Genomic DNA, 15,495 nt, shown 5'->3' on the forward strand with positions numbered 1-15,495 from the left:
TGCATCGCCAAGGGAAACAAAGCAGTGTGTGTGTGTGTGTGTATATGTGTGCGTGTGTTTGTGTGTGTGTGTGTGTGTGTGTGTGTGTGTGTGTGTGTGTGTGTGTGCCACGCGTGCGTGTGTGCATGCGATTGTATGTGTGTGTGTGAGTGTGTGTGTGAGTGTGTATGGGGTGGGGGGTGGTGGGGTCCAGAGAACAGGAAGCTGCACTCTCAGCTCTTTCGATGGCCGTTCAGAATCACTCCTTTTTTTCACACACGCGCAGTCAGCATTTTATTTCTCTAAATGGACTTGTAGCGAAACAATCAAGCTCTTTTTTAACAGATAAATTGGCCACCTGGCACGTGTTCAGCAGACATTAGAGTTGTGAGAGTGGAGAGCAGAGAAGAGAAGAGGTTGGCAGACAGTCTAAATCAGCCATTTGGAATCTGGTTTCATCGTATTTCATTCAGACCACCTTGTATCTGCCCCCACACACACACACATACACACACACTTCACCCCACATACACACACCACTTACCCTACTCACCCCCTTGCAATCAATTACTCGTCCCCAATTTGTCAAATTATAGTGTGCAAGGCAGTCAGAGGTTGATTAGCGGTGAACCCCCTCAAGAAAAACATACACATACTCACTTTCTCTCAATTCTCTCTCTGTCTCTCTCTCTTGCCTTGTGCTGTGGGATGCACTTTTCTCAATCAAACTATGCACTTCACCCCCACCCCCACCACCACTACCACATCGGCCCTGACAGTCCCCAGAACCGAACCTGTCTAGTAACAGATCTGAATGGGCACACAGACAGAGCTGGCCAAGATCTGAGGTGCCTTCGATTTCGGCGAACTGGGGCTTTTTCTTGGAAGTTTTTAAAAATTTGTTCAAACGCTTGGTTTGAACATTCCAAATTGTTCAATTTCAACGGCAGCCCCTTACTCCAGCCTCTCCATTATTTCTGCTTGCAGAGAGGAGACTCCATTTGCAAAGGTTTGCAGTGAAGTCAAAGCAAATGCTTTTCCTCTGGCATATGTTTGTATTTTTATATACATTTTTTTTGGGGGTTATGCCTTTAATGTGGCAGGACAGTGGAAAGAGTGACAAGAAGCCAGTGGTCGAGAGAGATAGGGCAGGATCGGGAAATGAGCCGGGTCGGACTCATACCCGGGTCCACGTGTCCACGTATATGGTACAGGCGCTATAACCGGTTGCGCCACAGCACCCCCCACCCCTCATCCGTTTGTTATTTTTTATTTAGTTTTTTACATTTTTTTTTGTTGCCCTTTTTATGCTTTTAATGACAGGAAGCGAGCGGGAGAGAGAGTTGGGGGTGGGATCCGGAAAGGACCATGGGGCGGGAATCGAACCCGGGTCGCCAGCGTACGGTGCAGGTGCCCCAGCCAGTCGCGCCATGGCTGGGAGCTCATTTGCTATTTTTAATGCATCTTTAGTATATGGTCTGATTAGGGTCAAGAACCTCTGAGATATAACAACCTGATGATCACACATCATTATCATTACACCTACTTTGCCATAGCAACAGGATGGAAGAATTAGTTTTAAACCCCATAGCATCAACTTTTAACTCTGTAAACTGACAAAATGGGTCATGTTCCTACCCCTAACAATAGCATTGTACAATACCTGGCTTTTGGGTATGCATTGTCATGTAATGGCATGTCAAGCAATGTCAGAGACAACATTTTTGTATTATATGTCAGTGTAGCATCAAAATGAGCTTGAAGCTGTTATTATAAGTTAAAAAAATTTCACTGTGTTGCTTTGACGTCTTCCATATTGTCAGACTCTATTATAAGGCATTATGCAATATTTATATTGTGTATATCATTGTTTTATAAAAGTAGTCATATCTAATACATGCATTATATGATGTAAAAGGGGTCATGTATGAACAAGATTTCTCCACATGAACAATGCAATGTCTCATCCAATCAGGAAACATGTTAACTGAAAATCTGCACATTCTCATTTCAGATCGACCAATCACAGTCCCAGATGTCTCAGCACCGACAAATCACAGCCCAAGATACCCCATCACCAATCTGGAGAGGTTCAAACTCATGACGCCTGACTGACGTGTGTCGAACGGTGCTTGTGGGTTCATACGTGAGAACCGAGCTCTCCCAGCGGTTCTCTCTCTCTCTTTCTCTTTCTCTCTCTCTCTCTCGCCTGGTTCTCCCAGCCAGAGCTGACGGCGTGGACCCAAACACAAACCCCATGCTTTTGGTCCAAGCCTCAGCTCCCCGCTTCGCTTGCCCGCTTGCTATGCTTCCTCCTCCTCCTCCTCCTCCTCCACCTCCTCCTGTGTGGAACCGATCCGATCGGGCCGAGCCGTGCCGGGCTGGTTCCGATAGTGGCTTCCACCCAGAGAGCATCTGAGGACAGTGTTCCTGGACCTCACCCTGAAATGAAAGCCCGGGGGCCCACGCTACTTACGTGCACTATTGTCTTTTAAATGACCTTGTGGTCTATTTTAATATGCTCGCCACCACCACCCCCCACCCCCCCACCCCACAGACCCCCCCCCGCCCATTCCAACTTTCCCCTTGCCTTGTTTTAGAGGAAAAAGAATTAGTGTGTGGCTGGCAGAGACGTGTTTGTGTTGCTAATGAATACCAGGTATCAATTACCTAGTGCTGGCGTGATGGATTGGCACACACACACACACACACACACACACACACACGCACGCACGCACGCACACACACACACACACACACACACACACACACACGCGCATACACACACACACACACACATGTGAGGTTTTGGGGGCTTTTTCGGGGCTCTCCTGCATCTGAAGTGTTTAACGATATCCAAAAAGTGCTCTGCTAAGACGCGGATATGCAAGTGAAAATGTACAAAGTGGGGGAATGGGGGGTGGATGGTGGTTTCTCAAGGTTGCTGTGAATTCATGCACAGATATTGGCCTGTTTGAAGGGATGACTGTGCTGTGCTGTGCTGTGCAGCTTCGTCAAAGGCAATTGAAAGTCTTGCAAGGATCTGTTATGGAATTGCTTCTATTGATGGAGACAGATCTCGACCTTGGTGTGTGTATGTGTAATTGTGTATGTATGTCTGAGGCCCTGAATATGTCAGCCAGACAGTAAAAGGAACACTACAAACATTTGACTAGAGGTCCTACACCATTATAAATCAATTTGCATGTCACACCAATGTAGAAACCACTCCCCTCAATCATATCTCTCCCCTCACATACACACACTCTCTCTCTCCTTCCATCCCTCTGTCTTTTCCTCTCTCTCTCCCAATGTCTTCCCCCCTCTCTCTCTCTCTCTCTCTCTCTCTCTCTCTCTCCTCTCTGCTGTTCAGTGGAAAATCACTAGGAGATGATTGTGGTGGGATAGTGTTGGCTCAGCTGGACGTTTCATGAACCCATGATGTCAGAGCCATATTTTCCTTGGAGAGCCCATCATCTGCAGCATTGTTCCTGGAAACCTCTCCTCTCCTCTCCTCTCCTCCTGCTCTCCTCTCCTCTCTTCTTCTCTCCTCCTGCTCTCCTCTCCTCCTGCTCTCCTCTCCTCTCCTCCTGCTCTCCTCTTCTCTCTCTCTTCCTGCTCTCCTCACCTCTCTTCCACTCTTCTTGCTCTCCTCTCTTCCACTCTTCTCTCTCTTCCTGCTATCCTAACTCTCCTCTATTTTCTTCTCTCTCCTCTCTTCTGCTCCCTCTCTCCTCTCCTCTCTTCCTCCCCCGATGTGATTCTCCAGGCAACAAAAGGGGGCCTGTCTGGAGCTTAATCCCTATTTAGGCCCCACAATCTCCACGTCATAACCACCCGACACTCACACACACACACACACACACACACATGCACACACACACACACACACACACACACACACACACACACACACACACACACACACACACACACACACACACACACACACACACCCACACACACACACACACACACACAGAGACCCCCCCCCACGCACACACACACACAGAGACCCACACACACACACACACACACACTCACACACACACACACACACACACACACACACACACACACACACACAGACACACACACACACATACACACACACAGACCCACACACACACACACACACAGACCCACGTACACCACGTCTCTCCTTTGCTTTCTATGGCTGTGAGAGTGGAAGATAATGAAGTCTTCATGCTGTTCTGCAGAGATTCACCCAGATGTCTTTATAAAAGCACTGGTGCCACGGGAGAGAGAGAACGAGAGAGAGAGAGAGAGAGAGAGAGAGAGAGAGAAGGAAAGTGAAAAAGCTGTCCAGGCAAGAAAGCTCTAGGGATGAGAAATTTGGGTCGGGCTTCATCGAGAGCGCAGAGAAAACAGAAGGCGAAGCCCGGAGGGATGCATATTTCACCGTATAGCACTGACAAAGGGGCCAACTTTATTTTGATGGTCTATCATGAACAGTCAACAAACCATCTGTACTCAGACAGTTGAGAATGAGGAATGCAAACAGGCAGCTATATACTCACTCTGGCCTTGTCTGTGAGGGGGCTATGCCCACATCAAGATTTCTGTTGCAAATATCACAGAGAAGAGAGTAACATGGAATATGACAGAGACCTGTCTGAAATTATTACATTGTAGCTGATGGATCTCAGGGTCAGTATAGTATTTTAATGAACACATTAAAACCTGTACTGCTTCAGGTGAGGCTTAAACTCACAACCTCGGCATGGGTCCAAGTTCCAGTTGCGCTAACCCATTGCATCATTGGAACCTGCAGACATAGACACCAATCAATGATTTAGGACCAACTACTAGCCTATACCTGGCATAGTCTCACATAGTTAGCAATTTACATGTATTGAATTTCAATTGGTCAAAATTAAACAGATACCTTCTCAATGAATCCATAGGAGGTTGAGCATCCTTTTTTTTTCATTACTCTAAACAGGGGATGGTGACCTGAGGGTACTGTAAGCAGGTCTGCCTGTCTGTCTGTCTGTCGGTCTGTGTGTGTGTGTGTGTGTGTGTGTGTGTGTGTGTGTGTGTGTGTGTGTGTGTGTGTTCAGACATGTTAGACATGTTAATCATGCATTTCCTGCCCTCCTATATGAACATCTGGATCAGGTATGATAGCCCAACTTAACATTAAGTGTTTTTAAGGAGGTGATACTCCAAATAAGGCTCAAATTCAGAACCTCAGTCATAATTGGACGGAAACCCCACTATATAATCCAAGATGTTTCCTCCTCCCACAACCCGCCCTAACTAAATTTTCAAACCCAGCTGATTTGCAGGGACAGAAAAAATGTGCTGACAATATTTCTCTAGTGAATATTTCCAGACTTCCTTTGAAAACCGAGTGGAGATGTAGCCTACTCTAGCAGTCTTGGGCACAGTATCAATAGAGGATCATATTTCACATCTTGAGGAGGATCACCAACCATTGGTCAGGCAGGCTGCTGTCAAATAAGACTGCAAGCAGCATGATCAATGAATTTTCCTGACTGAAGATCAATGTCAGGAAATTCTCAATGATTGTAAAGTCTCTCTGTGAAGCATCTCGTTCGGTTGTAAAGTACACTAGTATTTGCTAGTATAATACACTAATGTTTGCTTCTGCCATGCAATATTATTTCCAGGGGGTCAGGATTTGGAGGGTTACCTTCAACCATTTAGCATCCCAGCTGGTCACCACCATCTTTAAAAATGTCACCCGACATGCTCACCTCTGGCCCCATTTTCACAAACAAGCTCAGAAGTTCGCCTACAAAAAAAACCTATTTTTGCTATTTTTGCCCATATAGGGAGATCGATATTTTGCAATTTTTTTCTTAAAAAATAACATGGGGATTTTGAACAATCGCACCTGTTACACTCTTGCAGTGATGAAGAAGTCTGAAATGCATACGTTTTTCCCTACACACTTTTGTCATCTGTCTTCAAGTTGGTTCTGTGATCTTTGGTAGGTTAAAGGTGCCAGGTGTTATGTCCGCCAAAAAATCAATTCATACTCCACATTCCATAAAAGATGGGGGTAGTATACCTCCAGAAAGTGAGTTGGTCTACCCCAGAGTAACAACCGAGAAACGTGTATTGCAGTTTGGCTGGCAGTAATGTTGGCCGCATACCGCCTCCCATGGCCGAAACTGGTATTATGTCACCTGTCGGGCTGTGGCTAGTAATTTAGCATGCTAATTCAGGTTGATATCTCTGCAGCACTATACCTTGTCATTTTTTTAATGACATCATCACCCTTATTTCTTCTCATTCTTTTGATCCGTGTAGCTCATTTTTTGGATATTTTTACCTCAATTCTTACACATGGCACCTTTAAGATTTTGATTTTTGCTACTCCAGAGCTAACTTGCAGTGCAACTTGCAATAGGTATTGATTATTGATTAGCAGCTGGATCTCTTTATATGGGCAGCTTTTGGGTACTTTTTTGGCTCATTTCCACCAACTCCGCGGCTTGGTTTGGCTCAATTTTCTTTTTTTTTTAAGTATATTTTTGGGCTTTTTTATTTTTAATCAAATAGGACATTGGAGAACGACAGGACGTGAGTGGGAGAAAGAGTCGGGGTGGGATCCGGAAAGGACCACGGGGCGGGAATCAAAACCAGGTCGCTGGCATATGGTGCAGGTGCCCCAGCCAGTCGCGCCACAGCTGGGGATTCAGTTTGGCCATTTTGGTATGGTAATCACTGGCCTGGTTTGCGCCTCCACTGGTAACAGCACCCTTATCTTATATGTTCAGTCGCGTTGCGTACAGTTCAGTCCAGTTGCGTACAGTTCAGTGGTGTGTTTGTAGTAAGTAAGTAAGTATATATACTCTTTTGATCCCGTGAGGGAAATTTGGTCTCTACATTTATCCCAATCCGTGAATTAGTGAAACACACTCAGCACACAATGAACTCACAGTGGGGTGAAGCACACACTAATCCTGGCGCAGTGAGCTGCTTGCAACAACAGCGGCGCTCGGGGAGCAGTGAGGGGTTTGGTGCCTTCCTCAAGGGCACTTCAGCCGTGCCAACTGGTCGGGGTTTGAACCGGCAACCCTCAGGTTACAGGTCCGAAGCGCTAATCTGTAGGCCACGGCTGCCCCTGTTTGTGCAGGCGTGCGTGTACGTGTTTGTGTTTGTGTTTGACCCTGTCAGCCAGAGATTGACCTGACCAGAGACAGACCTGCGATTACAACACCTCATTTTTGCTTCTTCATTTTCAACTAGGTGTCACTTCAAATCATCAAAATTAGTGGTTATGGGATGGGTTGACATGGCCCCTTGAGACCAACATACTAATAAAATGTGGTCCTCCTAGGCCAGGGGTATTTAATTAATCTTCAGCGAGGTCCAGTTAAGGAAATTTTCCTCAAGCAAATGTCCGGAGCATCATAATATTTAACGCGCGTGTTTAGGCTATGTATGCATGTATGCATGTATGTATATGTGTATATACATATGGTTGTGGTGATTTTTTAAATTTTTGGCTGAAGTGGCTAGCCTAGCATGGGGCATTGCAATGACTGGGGCGAGTACTTGATTGACATGCTTGTGTCAATTCGGTGTGAGTTTTATGTTGCTACGGTGATGCTATAAGGCCCCATGGATGCCTGCCTCCTAGGTACATTTCAGTGATCTGCAGGAAGGCTCGGAGAAGAAAAGCACACACACACGCATATGATTTCTTCATTCGGTTTAATGGAGTCCCCAGTCAACAAAATCACATTCTGAGGTAATGTTATCCTTTCAAGGAGGAGAAAAAAAAGCACCTGGGCAAATGACTGTCTTCTTTCCATCTCCAACAAGGAATGCTATGCACCCCAGTCTCCCACTCGCTCATAGCCCAGGCATGAAGTACGTGTGATAGTAAAGTACCAGAGTATGGAAACGATACAGACACACGAGCGTTGTGATGCCGTGATACGGCTCAGGTAAGTTACGAGATGTCAGTGGCATCCCAACGACCCCTGGACGAGTCGAAAAACGACTCACGCGCGTCGAATAACAGCCGGCGGCGGCGACGTCATGACAGCCCAGTGAAAGGCTATCCAGTTCATGACTCTCTCACCACTACCATTGGTGGCTTTTAAAAACATTATTGTTATGTGGAAATCATTCACTGAGTGATGTACCTGCTGTGATTACAGCAGACAGACATGTTTGCCCAAAAGCAATACTCATGAATGAATATATTTAATTTTGGAGTAGTGCAAAGCGTTCAATTGATTACTCCATATTTGTGTAATTATACATGAGTAGTTTTTCATAGCTGTTTTTTTTTCTTATTATTACTTCAGATCAAGAGTTATTGCAGCTCCTGACTCAAACAGTCAGAGATCTGTGTTGCTTATTTGTGTAATTTAGAGTATGCTTGAATGTCCGTATGTAGTGGTTTTTGAAACAATTGACTTTTAAAATGTATTGCAGCTCCCGACACAAACACATTCGTAGAGGCTCAAAGTGTTGACGTAGTCAGCTCTGACCAAGGTCGAAACTGCTGACTATCACTGTGAAAGATGTTGTGTCTCCCCTTCAAAGGAGATCACACAGAGTGATCTGTAGCCATGATGAAATCACATCTGGTCCTTTTGAGATTATTTTGCTTTTTAGGCTATTGTGCTAGCTTGCCCTTGTTGTGCGGGAATTGTGGTAATGTTTTCCTAGAAATTTATCTCTGAGAAAAACCAAAAAAACCACGGGATTATAATTTGAGGAAAAAAAAATAGAAAGAAGAAAAAGAGAAGAAAGAAACAGCTTTCAACTCAAGTGGTTCATCAGAGGAGGAGAGAGAAGGAGAGAGAGAGAGGTCTGGATACTGTTCAAATTCAAACTAGCGGTCCAGAGACAGACACAATCATCCTCAATGTGTATGTTCAACCTCTGTCTGCTCAACGTCTGGAGAGCCCTCGTGGTAATAATAATCGAGGGACTATCAAGTGGCGAGAGAGAGAGAGAGAGAGAGAGAGAGAGAGAGAGAGAGAGCGGGGTGGGGGTGCGTTTGGATCCGGGGGAAGTGCTCGGGCAGTTTGTGATGATGTCATTGAAATTTGGTAATTGAGGCCAGAGCATCATAGTAATGCCGCGGTTACAGTTACGGGTATGGGTGCGCGCCGAGACAATGCCGCAGTCAAAGCTCATCCCCCGTCACCTCTGCCACCGGGGAAGAGAGAGAGAGAGGGAGGGAGGGGGGAATGCTCAGTGGAAAATAGTTCCAAGGTCTAGAGGGACAGAGCGAGCGAAGTGCTAGGGGGAAGAGCACCATGTCAGTGATGAGGATGTCAAGTTCAGGGTTGTCAGCATATGAAAGAGGCTGAGCTGGCCTCTGACGGAAGAGTTGAGAAACCACTTGATTCTTTATTATATATAACACAGGGTCCCTCTGGATAAAGAGAACGAAGCTCCTCTGATTAACAGATTAGAAAAACGTGTCTGCAGTCTTCTTCCTTTCTAGTCAACAACTTCATTGAAAATAGTTTTTGTTTCTGTTGTTCTAAGGCAGTTGTTCTCTTTTTCTAAAGTAGTTGTTCTCTTTTTCAAGGGCCACTTAAATAAAAAAAAAATCATGGACCACCTAGCTAAAAAAAAAGTTGGCAGTGTTGCAGAACTGTTTGAATTTACATACAAGTTGCCTCAATATTGCAAACAACTCAACTCAAACAACCACTTGGGAAAGCTTGCGAACCACCAGTGGTCCCCAGACCACACTTTGAGAAACATTGTTCTAAGGATATCAGCTTGTGCAATGATTGTGAACACTGTGATGACATGACACCATATACAGGGTGTTATATTTAAAGGAACTATTTTATGTCGGTTAGGGTGGCCCTATGTCGTTTTTATTGAGCCATATTGTTTTGGCCGCGCAATGAGTTGCAAGCAGAAAGTAAACGTTTGTGAACTGTGGTATGACTGAATCAAAGTCCTTTTAGGCAAGTCCCTTCACTAGGCGGCCATATTGTAACGTTTTTTGGGCACTTATCGGGCATCTATTTCGGCACGACACCAACCTTGTTTTAGCGGCGAGATCACAACACATGAGTGGCACAATGTCTTCACAACACACCACATGATTGGCTCAATGTATTCACAACACACCACATGATCGGCTCAACGTATTCACATGTCAACGTTTTGCCGCGGAAGGGCTGGGATATGTGAAGACAACTGCCATATTTGGCGTTACAAACTAACCCCATGCATTTCTATGGAGGATTTTTGGAGTGCTGTGTCTCTTCATTAGAAAGCCTCTGACTGAACATTTGTGTAAAGGTGACAGTGTAGGGTCCACTGTTCATTTATCTGCCGCTGTTGTGTGGTTAGTCATCTACAACAGGGGCCTGCAGAGTATAGTTGGCCTTTTTAGCCTCTTTATAGCCTCTGTAGCCCAAAGCTTCAGGTTCAGGCATCTAGGTCATTGACAGTTAAAATTAACATGGTAAGCCACTTCCTGGAACCCGGATCGCACGGTGGGGGGTGGGGGTGGGGGGCTGTTCCATTGAAGTCTATGGGCATAGCTCAGAATTGCGTCACATATGCTAAGATCTTGGTTCTATAGTTAGGAATGTGAATTTTGGGCACGTTTTCATGATCCTCAAACCCTTCTGACCATTTCAGCTACATTTTTAACATGTTTGCGCATTCCAGTCTGGAGAAAATCAGCCTTATATCAGGTGTGCACCTGTTATTTATTCTGCTGCTCCTGGCCGGTTGCTACGTACGTCGTACGCTCATCAATACGTCAACGTCACGCCTCTTTATGCAGACAGGACTCGATCCCATTTCACGCCAATAGACATCTACAGTACGACGAAATCTTACTCCGCCATGTATAATATTTGCTGACATGACATCTGGTGACCTCTGACCTGTTGATGCTATGGCTAGTGGCCTTTGACCTCTGCTTTGGCCTGGCTCTACCACTTCAGGTAAAAGAGGAACAAAAAAGGACGAAAGAAACTCAGAATGGAGGACAGGCTAGCTGTAAGAGAAAGAAAAGAGACACAATGCAAGAACAGAAAGGAGCCAGAAGAGGAAAAGAGGATACAGAATGCATATAGTTGTGTTAAGATGATCTCATACTTCACACTTATACACAGCTTAGGCTGACTAAAGTGCTGCACAAAGGGAAGTAATACTGGTTTGAAAGGCAAAAAAAGTCCCGTCAATAAAACTCACTTGAATTGATTAGAACTGAGAAGAGAAAGATAGAGGGATGAGTCAGAGTGTTGAAAGAATGAAAGATGCATATAATTATGTTTGTATATCCTGTATTGGCAAAGCAAAAAAATGCATTGAACAGAGAAATAGAGAGGGGCAAAATAATAAGACAGAAAGAGAGAGAGGAGAGAAAGAGTTGAAGAGAGGGAGAGAGAAAGAGGGGAAAGTTGAAGAGAAAGAGAGAGAAGAAAGAGTTGAAGAGAGGAAGAGGGAGAGAGAGGGGGGATTGAAGAGAGAGACAGAGAGAGAGTGAGACAGAGTGAGATAGAAAGAGAGAGATAGAGGGGAAAGAGTTGAAGAGAGGGAGAGAGGGCCAATAACAAAAACGAAAGCGGGGACCAGAAAATCAGAGAGAGAGATGCAACAGAGAGAGTGAAAGATAGAGATAGAGAGAGAGAGAGAAAGAGAGAGGTTAGAACAACAGAGCAGTGAAACAGAGAGACACTCAGTTGGGCTGCAGCTGGAGAGTTGAAGCTGGAGTTTGCCTGATCCCCGCAGACCTGTTCAGTCCTTCAGTAGAGCCCGTGCGCCTCCAACACAAACACTCGCAAAATAAAGGCGGCGGCGTCCAAGGCAAATCACTTCAGCTGAGTTCAATAACTATTATTCATGTCCTACTTCTGCCCTGCACTCAGGGCTTTGTGTGATGTTAATAAGGCAAGCCTCTGGTGTTTTCCTAAGAGCCGCCGGAGAAGCTTGGGAGAGCTATATCAACAGAAGAGCCCTTCTCTCTGCATGTCTTTCTAATGGACGGCCTCTCGTGAAAGCTATATGCGCACACATGCATGCATGCGGGCACACACACACACACACACACACACACACACACACACACACACACAAATACAAACTCTCTCTCTCTTTCTCTCTCACACACACACACACAAACACACACACACACACACACACACACACACACACACACACACACACACACACACACAGACACACATACATAAATACAAACTCTCTCTCTTTTTCTCTCTCACACACACACACACAACCACACACACACACACACACACAGACACACACAGACACACACACACACACACACACATAAATACAAACTCTCTCTCTCTTTCTCTCTCTCACACACAAACACACACACACAAACTCTCCCTCTCTCTCTCACACACACACATATAAATACACACACACATGCACACACACACACACACACACACACACACACACACACACACACACACACACACACACACACACACTATATCTCTCTCTTTGTCTCTCTCACACACATACACACACACACACACAAACACACACACACACTCTATTTCTCTCTTTGTCTCTCTCTCTCTCTCTCTCTCTCTCTCTCTCTCTCACACACACACACACAGGCTATACGGTCAGGTGTGGAACAAGCTGGGCTGATCTGCAAGGAGCGGCAGAGGATGTGTGAGAATCGTTCCCCAGATTAACTGTTTGCCCGTATCGTTTTACGACATGAGAGAGGAAGTGTTCAGAGCTCTGGGTGTGAGCCGAGAAATCAAATCCTTTCTCAGGGGAAGCCTGTCTGCAGTAGCCTAGTATGGGAACAGGGAGAGAGGGGTGTTTGTGATTCATTTGAAAGTCTGTACAGTACATTGACTAAAAATCACATTTTGCACTTTTCTCCAAAGTCAGATGAAACGATAGGATCAGATTGGCCTGACATGTCATGGGGTACACCTTCAGTCAAAACATGAGCAAATGCTTTCACCTCTAAGACAACTTTGCAGTGGTGGAGACACGGTATCCAGCCAAAACCAAGACGCTGGCAGAAGCTTGGACTTCTTGAAGGTGACTGGCAAACACAAGTTTGACTCCAAAACAAACTGAAACAAGTAAATAAGTCATCTAAATAAACAAGTAAACATTGTAAAAAAACAAGTTAACATTGTTGTCTATTTAAGGTAATCAGTATCTATAATCTAATTAAAGATAATCAGACTTTTATACAATTACTCAATCAGATTGAGGGCTAAATTCCAGGAAAGTGGTTTAGTGACTAACCTGGAAAAAGTGAAATCATGTTAAGAAGTAAACCCTTTAAAAGAGGATCAACAAAGCCATGATAGGCCTTTTCTAGTCGGAGGTTTAACTCTTAGTCTCAGTTCACTGATCAGGTTTATTAGGTCTGATTAGGTCTATTGGTAACACTTTATAATAACTACACACAATTCATCATTTATTAAGCCTTTGTTACTTATTAGTTAGTGGTTTGTTCATCATTAGTAATTTCTTGTTCATACATAATTTATCATCAGTAAAGCATTTGTTCACATAGTTATAAATAGTTTGTTCATAGTAAATAAGCCTATATCTAAAATGTGTTTATACATTATTGTTAATACAGTTGTTACATACATATGCACTAAAGATTAGTTAGGGTGAGGATACATATTTTATAAAACACTTCCTAATACTATAATTAATAATTAACTCAGGAGTTACAAGTGGTTAGTTAATGATATTTTGTGAGCTCATCTAAAGTGAGGACGTTTTATGCCTTGCAACACATTTACAAATGAGTTTACTCTTGCATTTATTCATTTAGCCGAAACTTTCACCCAAAGCGACTTACACATGTCAATAAAATTAGAGGGCAAGGCCACACTGGTGGACGCCAGGGCTCGAACCCCCAACTTTATGGGTTACTGCATGTTAACCTGGCTCCCTATCCACTACACTACCTCTGCCCAGTGGTATTACAACAGTTAATTCAAAAATATAATATAGATATGTATGTTTACTATGAACAAACCATTTTTAACTGTGTCTAAACATGATTTACAGATGAGAATTAATGTAGGAATAATGCTTTACAAACGAAAAATACAGCATTTAATAATAGTTTACAGATGTTTAATAAATGCTTAACAGTGTGTAGTAGAAGAAAACAGAAACTCTTGCATAGTTGTAGGGGTTTCTGTCTGGACCAAGGTAGTGTAGTGGATAACGAGCTGGACTAGCATGCAGTAGCCTTAAAAGTTGGGGGTTCGATTCCCAGCTTTCACTGTTATGTCAATGGCCTTCAATTTAATTGACATGTGTACGTTGCTTGTCTGCTAAATGAATGAATGTGAATGTAATCTTTACAACTCATTTGAAAATGTGTTGCAAGGCATAGAAAGTCTTCACTTTAGATAAGCTTACAAAATATCATTAACTAACCACTTGTAACTCCTGAGTTAATCATGAATTATAATATCAGGAAGTGGTTTATAAAATATGTATCCTCACTCTAACTAATCATTAGTGCATGTGTATGTAACAACTGTTAAATAATGGAAAAACACAGTCTCTAAACCATGGTCTTGGGAGACCTCCCAGGGCTTTCTGTATGAATAGAGCAACAGGGAAGGTGGCACTGATACCTTGGCTCCCCTCACTATGAATATCTAGTGACGTCTATGATGCAGGGTCAGACTCACAGACCTGGTGTGGTGTGTGTATGGGGGGTGTGTGTGTGTGTGATTATTCTATTTGATATATCTATTATTTCTATTTGATTATATGGGGGTGGGTGGGGGGGATAAGGGACTCAAAAGGACCAGGTCAACATGAAGTCCCACCGTAATACCCTGAATATCCTCGTCTATGTACCTTTGGTCATTCAAACAATGGGGAAGCATCTCGAGGATCACATTGTTGTGAATGAAAAAATAATCAGTGATATGGGGGTGTGCAGTGCCATTCACTGCTTTCATCGCCACAAGAGACAACTAACAGACTTACACCCAGGTGCCATGTTTTTGACCCCTGAGGTGACGGTAGAGAGCTTATCAATCTCTGTATGGGAGCTCCGAAGGGACAAAAAGGTCACGGCCCCTCTAAGCTGTCAACCACAGCATTCGGTGCCAGATGTCGTTTGTAATCCGAGCCATTCATATGACGGCCTACCGCTGAAGGTAGCCAAAGGAGAGAGAGAGATTCAATTTCACTCACATCCTTTTATTACGTTATGTCACTCAAAGGCCTCCCGCCTCCATCATAACACAGTATTAGTACAAAATAATAGCAACAAAACACGATCACGATCACAAAAAACCCTAACTATCGCCTTCCTCCATTTTTCCACTGTGTCACTGAATGCAGACCAGTGGGGAGTCTTTGCCCTGTGAGTTAGCAATCTATGTCACGTCACTGTGGCTTAAGATGAAAGCACTGAGGAAGACTAGGGAAGCACTGAGGAAGACTGAGGAAGACTACAGACTACACATGGTGCCATTCAGAGAGTCTCCTATAAAAGCGGTGCATCAGATGTCTGTCAAACAC

This window comes from Alosa alosa, chromosome 17 (genome assembly GCF_017589495.1).
Source record: "Alosa alosa isolate M-15738 ecotype Scorff River chromosome 17, AALO_Geno_1.1, whole genome shotgun sequence".
In the NCBI taxonomy this organism is placed as follows: domain Eukaryota; kingdom Metazoa; phylum Chordata; class Actinopteri; order Clupeiformes; family Clupeidae; genus Alosa; species Alosa alosa.